This window comes from Simochromis diagramma, unplaced genomic scaffold, assembly GCF_900408965.1.
Source record: "Simochromis diagramma unplaced genomic scaffold, fSimDia1.1 OVJJ01000753.1, whole genome shotgun sequence".
Classification (NCBI taxonomy): Eukaryota; Metazoa; Chordata; class Actinopteri; order Cichliformes; family Cichlidae; genus Simochromis; species Simochromis diagramma.
Window position 1 is genome coordinate 21,691,672 of NW_024387523.1, and position 10,717 is coordinate 21,702,388.

Consider the following 10,717-nt stretch of genomic DNA (forward strand, 5'->3'; position numbering starts at 1 on the left):
GCATAATTATGATTAAGGAACTGACCTCACAGCCCATTGTTCCTTCAGTGGGCTGGTTTCAGTCATTATGCAAATGTGCTGTTTATAAGGTTGGGGAAACCTGCAGTCAGCTGAGACTGAAGAAGTCACTTGGATGAGTGACGAAACGTTTCTCCCAGAAAACGCTACGTCCAGATGAACAGAATCAACTTTTGGAGATTTATTTTCCTGGATGATTGAGAATGCATCAAGACGTCTTAAAGAAATATCCACACGCCACGACCAAGGGGGGTTGTACCCCGTACATATGGAATATGTAACGGTATGGAGAGATAGTCTCGATATGCTAGAGAACTCTATGTCTGAGACTGGCTTCAAGGAGCCCCTAACTTGTAGCTGTGTTTTATTATTTTCATATCTGACTAATGTGAAAATCTCCACAGAATGTGAACACCAGATGATGGCTCAAAAATAAACTGTTTACTTTCATGGTAGCATACATGTCCACCAGTTCACCTATGTTCACCTCGCCGAACATCGAGGTGAATGACACTGTCATCTAAATGCAGCATCAGGCCTTCTCTCATCTGGAGAGTGCCAGGTGCACTGTGAGAGTCGTGTTTTTTAATTCTCCAGTGCCATCAACACAATCCAGCCCTCAGTGCTAAGGGAAAAGCTACAGGGAGTGGACCATAAGTTGTCCTTGTGGATTGTTGACTACCTTACCAGTAGATCCCAGTATGTGAGGCTGCGGGACTGTGTGTCTGAGGTGGAAGTCTGTAGCACGGGGGCCCCACAAGGAACAGTACTCGCCCCTTTCCTCTTCAGCCTGTACACTGCAGACTTCCGTTATGACATGGACAGTTGTCAGACGACACTGCCATTGTGGGTCGGATGTCGGAGGGAAAAGAACTGGAATACAGGGGGGTTATCAATGACTTCATCAGCTGGTGTGAACAGAACCATCTTCACATTAATGCCAGCAAGACGAAGGAGCTGGTGATTGACTTCAGCAAAAAGCCACCCCCTATTACACCAGTGAACATCCAGGGTTTGGACAGTGAAACGGTGGAGCAGTAAAATTACCTGGGTGTTCACCTCAATAATAAATTGGACTGGTCCACAAACACAAATGCACTCTACAAAAAGAGTCTAAGTCGTCTCCACCTGCTATGGTGGCTGAAATCCTTTACGATGAACAACACTCTTCTAAGGAGGCTTTACGACACTGTGGTGGCATCTGCTCTCTTTTATGCTGTGGTCTGCTGGAGTGGTGGAATAGCAATTCAATTCAATTTTATTTATATAGTGCCAAATTACAACAACAGTCGCCTCAAGGTGCTTTATATTGTAAGGTAGACCCTACAATAATACATACGAATAGCAGAGAGGGACAGGGGGACACTTAACCAAGAGGTCCAGCTCTGTCCTGCACTGTCCGCTGAAGTCCATCGAGCAGGTTGGGGATGTTGTCTAAGCTAACATCCATCATGGACAACACCTCCCACCCCCTGCATGAGACTGTACGAGCACTGAGCAGCTCGTTCAGCAGTAGACTTTTACACCCACAGTGTAGGAAGGAGCGCTACCGCAGGTCATTCTTACCAGCAGCTGTCAGACTCTATAATAGAGTTTCACATTTTTTTGGTTATCTTACTCATCAGCTTGTTTGTCTTCAATAAAATTCAATAAAAGAGGTGATCATCACTGTTATATGTTCAAGGAGGATGTCATAAGGCCTTGAGGCAATCAGATGTAAAACAAAATATTTATGAGTGGTTTTAAGTTGTAAATTTCAGATTTGACCCGAACACGACAGGAAGGCTAATTGGTTTTCTGGTTTTAATCCTAACTCTTCTTATTTGTTCTAGATGTAAATGTCTTGGGTTTTGTGAAGCATGGCTGGATGAAGCAGCTGTCCAGTGTTTGCAAGTGTCCTATAAAGAGGGAAAACTTTAATTTTGGATGCCTGCTCTTTCAGGACAGCAGTCTTTGATCAAACAGCTGAAACAAACACTCATAGTTTAGAAAATCCAGTGTATTCTTGTGATTCTTTGTACTCTTGGTATTAAAGTGACTTATAGAAATGTTCATAGCATTTTTGTTAGTACTACTGGTAGTATCTCACAGTGTAGTTTCATAGATTGTTGTGAACCTCTAGTGATTCTTTTTGTTTCATACAAAGTGACGTGTTACCTAAATTTTCCCCTGAGCCAGTTTTTAGGCTCTCGCCTTTAGCTCATGTTTAACCCGCTAAGAAACAGGGAAGAGAGAAGACATACACTGAAATCAGTGGCAACAAGTCCATGGAGTGAGAATTCTTTCTTACATTTGCACAATATCTCTAAAATGGAAAAATATCAATATTAAAAGTATTAGAAATATCCTGTCTGTCCAGAGTGATGCTGAAAAACGTGGTAATGAATCTATTATTTCTAGACTGGATTATTGTACAAACAGGATGTCCTTCGTGCATGTGCAATGCTGATAGACAGAAGGCAGAAGTTAACCACAATTACAGCACAGGTGTCACAGGCTGTGTCCCAATTAAGAGACCGCACGCTTGAAGTACGCATTTTGAGTGCGATTATGTCACCGCCACGCGGCGATGGCTGTCCCAATTCGAAGTGTACTTCAAATGGATACTCCAAATGCGCCGTTGATTTCCCCAAATATCAAGCGTGGTCCGGTGCACGCTTCGTGGTCCCATATATCCCACAATCCATAGCGTGGCGGTGGGTGTGGATAATTTTGCCGCAAAATACGGCAGACGACAGAAGGGAGCGGCCGAAGAGTGAACTGTCAAAAGTAAGTACTGAATATGATGTCACTTATTTATAGGGATGGGTATTGTTTAGGTTTTATCCGACCGCTTTTTTCAAAGCGGCCATAATGGCACCGGATACCGGTACCCATCACTACTTATTTATGTGCGAATGTTTAATAATGAAGAACATTAAAACATTACTGTTGGCCACATGTCGGCAAAGTTATGTGACATTAGTGATGTGTGTACTTTTAGCGTTAACTTGGTTTTAAAGCCTCTACTTCAAAATATATATATAGTTGGCCCTAATCTTACAGAGAATGTGATGATTTTATGGATAATTAAAGTCAGGCATATATCCACAAACACAACAAGCTGAAAGTCAGTGATGCTGCTTGGTTTGCAGTCCTGAATATCGCGGCACAAGCAGGATCCACTGCACTGTTAATGTTAGCTATGTTATATTGCTGCCTCTGTTCGGTGGTGTCGAGCCAAACGGACTTTAACGTGTGTTTGAATGAGCTGACGGTTCACTCGTTAAGCTGAAAGAAAGATGCTTTAATCACAGGAGTCACACATGTGTCCACTGTACCATCTGGGAACTCTTCTTGTTTAGCACTCGTAATAACACAAACACTAAATCTTCCTACTCTTGTGCTGTTTTGTAGCAGTGTATACACCTGAGACTGTCACCTGTCTGTCTGTCCTGCACTCTCTCTCTTTTTCTTTCTCTCTGATTGTGGAATAAAAGTATGAACATGTATTTATAAGTTACACTTGTGTTTGATTCCTGCAGCTTATCACACATTTGATTTCCATGTGTGACAACTGCAAGTGTCCAGATTGAGGACAGACTGAGGGACCCACTGCTGCACATCATCTGTGAGGCTTTGCACCCCTGATGATCCACCAGGACAAACTCAGCAGTGTGTGAGGAAGAGGAGGAGGAAGAGCCAGCAGCAGCTGACAGATAGAGAGAATAGACAGACTGTTCCCTGTTTGTGAAGGACTGCTAGAAAAGTTTAAAATAACTAATTGTCTGTCCTGAATCAGTGTTATTAGGTAATGTTCAAAATATTTTATCATTCCAGTGTTTTCACTGTGGGAGAAAGTACTCAGGGCCTTCAAGTTAAACACTATGAAAGGCAGAAACTGTCACGGCTGGGGCGGCAGTCGTGTGGAGGGTGAGAAAGGAGGATCCAATAGCAGACAATGGGGGAGGTGCAAGTGGGTTTTATTTACAGTGCACAAAACCTAAGGTGTGGGCAGAACCGAACATAAACCTAACCTGGGAAAACTAATACAAAATGGAGGACATGGAGCGAGGAGCAGAGAGACACAAAGAAACATGGAATAATGTAGACTACACGGGAGATTCACAGAGAAACACAGACAGACATGAAGTTAAACAGACGACACGACAGAGAGCACAGGAAAACACAGGGCTTAAATACACGGGGAGTAATCAGGGCATGGGCCACAGGAGGGAGACACAGCTGGGAGCAATTACAGCTGACGAGACAGGGGAATAGTAAACTGAGCACACTCACATAAGACACAGACCTTCACAATAAAACAGGAAGCTCAGACACAGGGAACCAGACAAGACGCTGAACTGAACAGAGATTCACAAACAGACGGGGTGACACCATAGATAGACAGAGATACAGACGCAGACTCAGAGGCAGACCGAAGAGAACTCAAACAATAATAATCATCATAATAATAAACTAGAAAATGATAATAATAAACTTAAAGCGCTGGGTCACCGACCCAGGACCATGACAGAAACAAGTTTAATGTTCAGAAACCTAAAGTATGTATCAGCAGCAGAATGGACCTAAAAATAAATGTTTGTTTCAGTTCTATGAAGCTTTGAGTATTTTGGATTAGTAGTACTGCTGTGTTTGTTGCATCATATTACTGTAATTGTTTATATGCTTTACATAGTCTGAGGTAAGTTGATCTATAGTGTTACATCATATTCTATAAGGATGTTATGTGTTTGTAGACTTTCTGCCCAGTTTGACTCATTTAGCAGAAGTCAGCCTGTTTAAGGCTCTGATATCTATTCTGTATGACTTAAAGCAGTTTGACATGGTATGATTTTCTCACCCAATAAAGGAATATTTAATATATCGGTCTACTCTTCATTCTATCAGAAACAGTTATCAAAGCTCGTACATTTTTTTTACACATTGCGCATTGAACCAAATGTAATAATGCCAACATATTAAATGTAATAATGCCAACATATTAAACGAACAATATTTGTCTCTTATGTAGCCTGGGAAATGGGTTAGTCACACAGGACACAATTACTTGGGTTCTTAATGTGTAGTTTTATTGTCAATGACGACTGAATAAACAAAAATGTCCTTTGACCTTTACTTTTGTCAAATAGTGGCCATATGGACTTGTACTGAACATCGACAGCATGAGAGGTAACGTGGCAAAGTAACAGAATAACCGATTAAACAAAGATGCACCAATACAATACGAGGACTAAAGGAAATGAAATAAAATACAAAACACAAAAACACGGCAGTGGCCTCTGTCTGTGCAGAAAAAAAATACAAAGAGCTAAATCACACGAGGCTCCTTTAAAAAATGTGGAAGTGTTACATACACTTACATATATATATATATATATATATATATATATATATATATAAAAAACACCCAGCACGCCCCTGCGGGCGGTTTATCCTTCAAGCTCGGGTCCTCTACCAGAGGCCTGGGAGCTTGAGGGTCCTGCGCAGTATCTTAGCTGTTCCCAGGACTGCGCTCTTCTGGACAGAGATCTCCAATGTTATTCCCGGGATCTGCTGGAGCCACTCGCCTAGCTTGGGAGTCACCGCACCTAGTGCTCCGATTACCACGGGGACCACTGTTACCTTCAGTAATCGAGGCGATGGGACGAGGCGCGACCTCTCACAATGAACGTAATATGGTTAACACCTTGGAGACGCTTACAGCTGCTGTGAAGGCTCAAAATAACACCATTGAGCGTATGGGGGGATACATCAGAGAGAGGCCTGCTCAGAATGAGACCCTTGAGCAACAGTTGGAACACATCGCGGAATGGATCACTGCAGTTGTGAGGTCTCAGAATCAAAGAATGACAACACCATGGAACAGAAGTTTGATACCATCATGGGGAGGCTCGCGGCTCTCCAACGGTAGATTGAGAGACCAGCGTCGGAGTGTTAAAGAGCAGCCTGAAAATTCTCCTGGGCTGCTCGTATGGAAATTTACAAAATCAATATCAAAATTGCGGACCCCCATCACGGCGCCAGCTGCAGGCCCAAGGCTGGAGCCGAACAATCACTCCCTGATAACGACTGTGTTATGACTGTTCTTCCCATCCCATGCAAGGCCACCTGAGTTGGCTGGAAGACTGTTTACTTAGCCTGTCGGGGCGAAGGACACTGTCTCAGCTGAACTCTGGATACACACACACACACACACACACATACACTGATATGCACACACTGATCCCCCCTCCCTTTCCATACGCCTTCGATGCTTGTGCCCTACCGGGGAAGATGGCAGTCAACTGGACCAGCGCAGATATGCTGCAGGACCGGATGCGCTGTCTACACCGGCTCTCTCTTACCCCTTACCCGCCCCTGTTGCTTGTCTTGTGTTTCTATGGTGTATTGATAGTCATGTGCTTTTGTGCTGAGGTGTTTTTTCTGTTATCAAACTGTTCTCCCACTAGGAGCTCAGTCTGAGTGGAGTTTTTTTTCTCCTCCTCTTACCTCATGTAGTGTATTTTCGTTGTTTTTTCCTATCAGCCTACCTTTCTGACATGTCTCCCCAATGTGATGTTTGTGTAAAGTTGGTCAGAAGGTTCCTTTGTAAGTGCGCATGCGCCATTAGCGTGCTGCCTGCTGTAACCCTAATTTCCCTCGGGATTAATAAAGTATTCTGATTCTGATTCTGATTCACCCTCCACATCCTCTCGAGCTCTTCTCTGAGCCCTTGGTATTTCTCCAGCTTCTCGTGTTCCTTCTGCCTGATATTGCTGTCATTCGGAACCGCTACATCGATCACTACGGCCGTCTTCTTCTGTTTGTCTACCACCACTATGTCCGGTTGGTTAGCCACCACCATTTTGTCCGTCTGTATCTGGAAGTCCCACAGGATCTTAGCTCGCTCATTCTCCACCACCCTTGAGGGCATCTCCCATTTTGACCTTGGGACTTCCAGGTTATACTCGGCACAGATGTTCCTGTAAACTATGCTGGCCACTTGGTTATGGCGTTCCATGTATGCCTTGCCTGCTAGCGTCTTGCACCCTGCTGTTATGTGCTGGATTGTCTCTGGGGCATCTTTACACAGGCTGCACCTGGGGTCTTGCCTAGTGTGATAGACCCCAGCCTCTATGGATCTTGTACTCAGAGCTTGTTCTTGTGCTGCCATGATTAGTGCCTCTGTGCTGTCTTTCAGTCCAGCTTTGTCCAGCCACTGGTAGGATTTCTGGATATCAGCCACCTCCTCTATCTGCCGGTGGTACATACCGTGCAGGGCCCTGTCCTTCCATGATGGTTCCTCGTCTCCCTCCTCTTTCTTGGGTTTCTGCTGCCTGAGGAATTCACTGAGCACTCGGTCAGTTGGGGCCATCTTCCCAATGTATTCTTGGATGTTCGTTGTCTCATCCTGGATTGTGGTGCCGACACTCACCAGTCCCCGGCCGCCTTCCTTCCGCTTAGCGTACAGCCTCAGGGTGCTGGACTTGGGGTGAAACCCTCCATGCATGGTAAGGAGCTTTCTTGTCTTGATGTCAGCGTCTTCTATCTCCTCCTTTGGCCAGCCTATTACCCCAGCAGGGTACCTGATCACGGGCAGGGCATAGGTGTTGATGGCCCGGATCTTGTTCTTACCGTTCAGCTGACTCCTCAGGACTTGCCTGACCCTCTGCAGGTACTTGGTGGTTGCAGCCTTTCTAGCGGCCTCTTCATGGTTCCCATTCGCCTGCGGGATCCCCAGGTACTTGTAACTGTCCTCTATGTCTGCAATGTTGCCTTCTGGTAGTTCAATCCCCTCAGTTCTGACTACCTTCCCTCTCTTTGTTACCATTCGACTACACTTCTCCAGTCCGAACGACATTCCAATGTCATTGCTGTATAGCCTGGTAGTGTGGATCAGTGAATCGATGTCTCGTTCACTCTTGGCATACAGCTTGATATCATCCATGTACAGGAGGTGGCTGACAACTGCTCCGTTCCGTAGTCGGTATCCGTAGCCAGTATCCGTAGCCAGTCTTGTTAATGATCTCACTGAGGGGGTTCAGGCCTATGCAGAACAGCAGTGGGGACAGAGCATCTCCTTGGTAGATCCCACACTTGATGGTGACTTGTGCTATGGGCTTGGAGTTGGCCTCTAGTGTTGTACGCCATATCCCCATTGAGTTCCTGATGAAGGCTCTTAGGGTCCTGTTGATCTTGTACAATTCTAAGCATTCCAGTATCCAGCTGTGGAGCATTGAGTCATAGGCCTTCTTGTAATCAACCCAGGCAGTGCACAGGTTGGTCAGTCTGGTCTTGCAGTCTCGGCTGACTGTTCTGTCTACCAGTAGCTGGTGTTTTGTGCCTCTGGTATTCTTGCCAATCCCTTTCTGTGCCCCACTCATGTATTGACCCATGTGCCTGTTCATCTTAGCCGATATGATGCCTGACAGGAGCTTCCATGTAGTACTGAGGCAGGTTATTGGTCGGTAGTTGGATGGGACCGGTCCCTTCTTGGGGTCCTTGGGGATCAGGACCGTTCAACCTTCGGTTAGCCATTCTGGGTGTCTCTCGTTAACTAGCAGCTGGTTTATTTGTGCTGCCAGACGCTCGTGGAGTGCAGTCAGCTTCTTCAGCCAGTAGGCGTGAACCATGTCGGGCCCTGGTGCTGTCCAACTCTTCATACTGGAGACCCTTTCTTGGATATCTGCCACTGTGATGGTTACTGGACCCTGTTCAGGAAGGTCGCTATGGTCTGCCCTCAGATCCACTAGCCACTGTTATGGGTTGTGTCCTTCTCCCATATGCTCTTCCAGTATTGCTTCGTCTCCAGCCTTGGTGGTGCTGTTCTCTTATTGTTCCCTTGCCACTGAGAGTACACCATTCATGTAGCCCCTTCTGCCAGGGTTACTTGCATAGTAGCATTCCAACAACGCCCTGTTTTCGTCTCTTGCCCACCGATGCCTTCTTGTTCCAGTAGCCCACTTGTCGTCAGGGTGCCCTGGTTCCTCAACACCTGACGCGGACCTTGTGGATCCGGGCAACGTCCGAGCCGGCATGCCTTCATATTTATCTGTCTCGCTCATGTCTGCGGTAGGCTCGCTTAGCATAGGGGGTCTAGCCTTAGGACCCTTACTGGATACAGACGCCCCAGGCAGGAATCGAACTTGCAATCCTCTGGGACATGATGTTAGGGCCATACCTGGACACTGAGACAACTTTTGTTTTTTTACCTGTTTACTAAAACATATTTCAATTATAGTTATATAATGGAAATGGGTATAATGTGTAGACTCTCACTTTTTATTTGAGGGTATCCACATTCGAATTGGATGAAGGGTTTACTCGTTCCAGCTCCCGAACATGTGCTACCCTCTGTTTAAAGGGACCGAACCTAATTGGATATTTGACTCAAAGGCTCTTCCGTGGCTGGTGTGGGCATTTTCTTCTTTATGTCATTATCAATTAAACAGATAAAAGGCCTGGAGTTGATTTAAGATGTGATGCTTGTATTTGGAAGATTTTGCTGTGAACAGACAACAAAGGAACTCTCCATGCAGGTGAAACATAACCCTGCATAACCCTGTACATTTTATATATATCTCCGTACATTTTTTTAAAAACATTTTTCAATCTTCAATTTTCTATACATATTCTGTACATTGTTACCTGTATATACCTGTATATATGAACTTCGGTTGCTTATGTTTATAGGACCACCCAGTGTCTTCCTTTTATATTTTATTTTCCCTTGCTGTAAGAGCTCTGTAACACTGAAATTTCTCATCCGTGGGATAACAAAGGTTTATTCTATTCTATTCTATTCTATTCTATTCTAACTAGCCATCCTTAAGTTTCAAAAACAGAAAAAACAAAACAGAGAAATTGTTACAATATTAGTTTTTTGGCACATCCTTAGAAAGAAAGAAAATACTGCCACACTAGTGGTGAATGATCGCAGAATCATTTCCATGTTGACGAGATATCCCTTCACAGCAGCCAACCAAATAAAAAACACTCTGCAGGAGGTGGGCGTAGCAATATCCAAGTCTACGATAAAGGGAACACAGCATGAAATTAAATACAGAGTGGTCATCTTATGTATGGACACATACAATGGCTAAGCCACCAAGCAATTGGAGTCCTTCAAGGCCAAGAGCAGCTTGCGATCGGAGAGCCTCAATTGAAAATTAAGCAGACATCATAAGAAGAAAGATTAGTTTCTGGCTTACTATAAGCAGATGAGTCTGCTGTCTATTTAAGTATTGGTTATTGGTTCAGATTCCCCCCGATTGAAATTAAAACCTTGTTATTCTATAAAATAACTAATTTGTACATTATAATTTCTATCAAATAGAAAAACTTTAGTTGCCCTGTTTGTGATCTGTTCTTCTGCCTTGGAAGTATGAAAGAAAGAGGGAGGCATGGGTGTCAGAATGGCCGTAACTACTTCGGTACCTGATACACTGGTTTATAAGGAAGATAATCACTCGTGGGATTTGATCAATCCACTGATCATTCTATTGAGAGATACGGAGCCAGTGAGGAAGAGAGGTGGTTTAGTCACATGCAAGTATTTTGAGTTGATTTTGGTCAGTCGGGTGGGTTTGCTAGGTTTCTGTTCTTGTTGTTTGCTTTTGTTTTGTGTGTGTTTATTTTTATCTGTAAACGTGAGAAAATGTTTTAACAAAACAACAATCACATTTTCATAATATAAGTATCATTAAATTACTTTAGA

General features: G+C 44.2%; 1 long non-coding RNA gene across 1 annotated transcript; it reads right to left on the minus strand.

Moving 5' to 3' along the window:
- Positions 1–1,197: 1,197 nt before the first annotated feature.
- On the minus strand, positions 1,198–9,589 carry LOC120726637. The gene is made up of 3 exons (XR_005694354.1): positions 9,562–9,589; positions 7,648–7,649; positions 1,198–1,652 (listed from the first exon to the last, which is right to left on the minus strand). It is a non-coding gene; the product is annotated as an uncharacterized LOC120726637 (long non-coding RNA).
- Between the last annotated feature and the right edge of the window lie 1,128 nt (positions 9,590–10,717).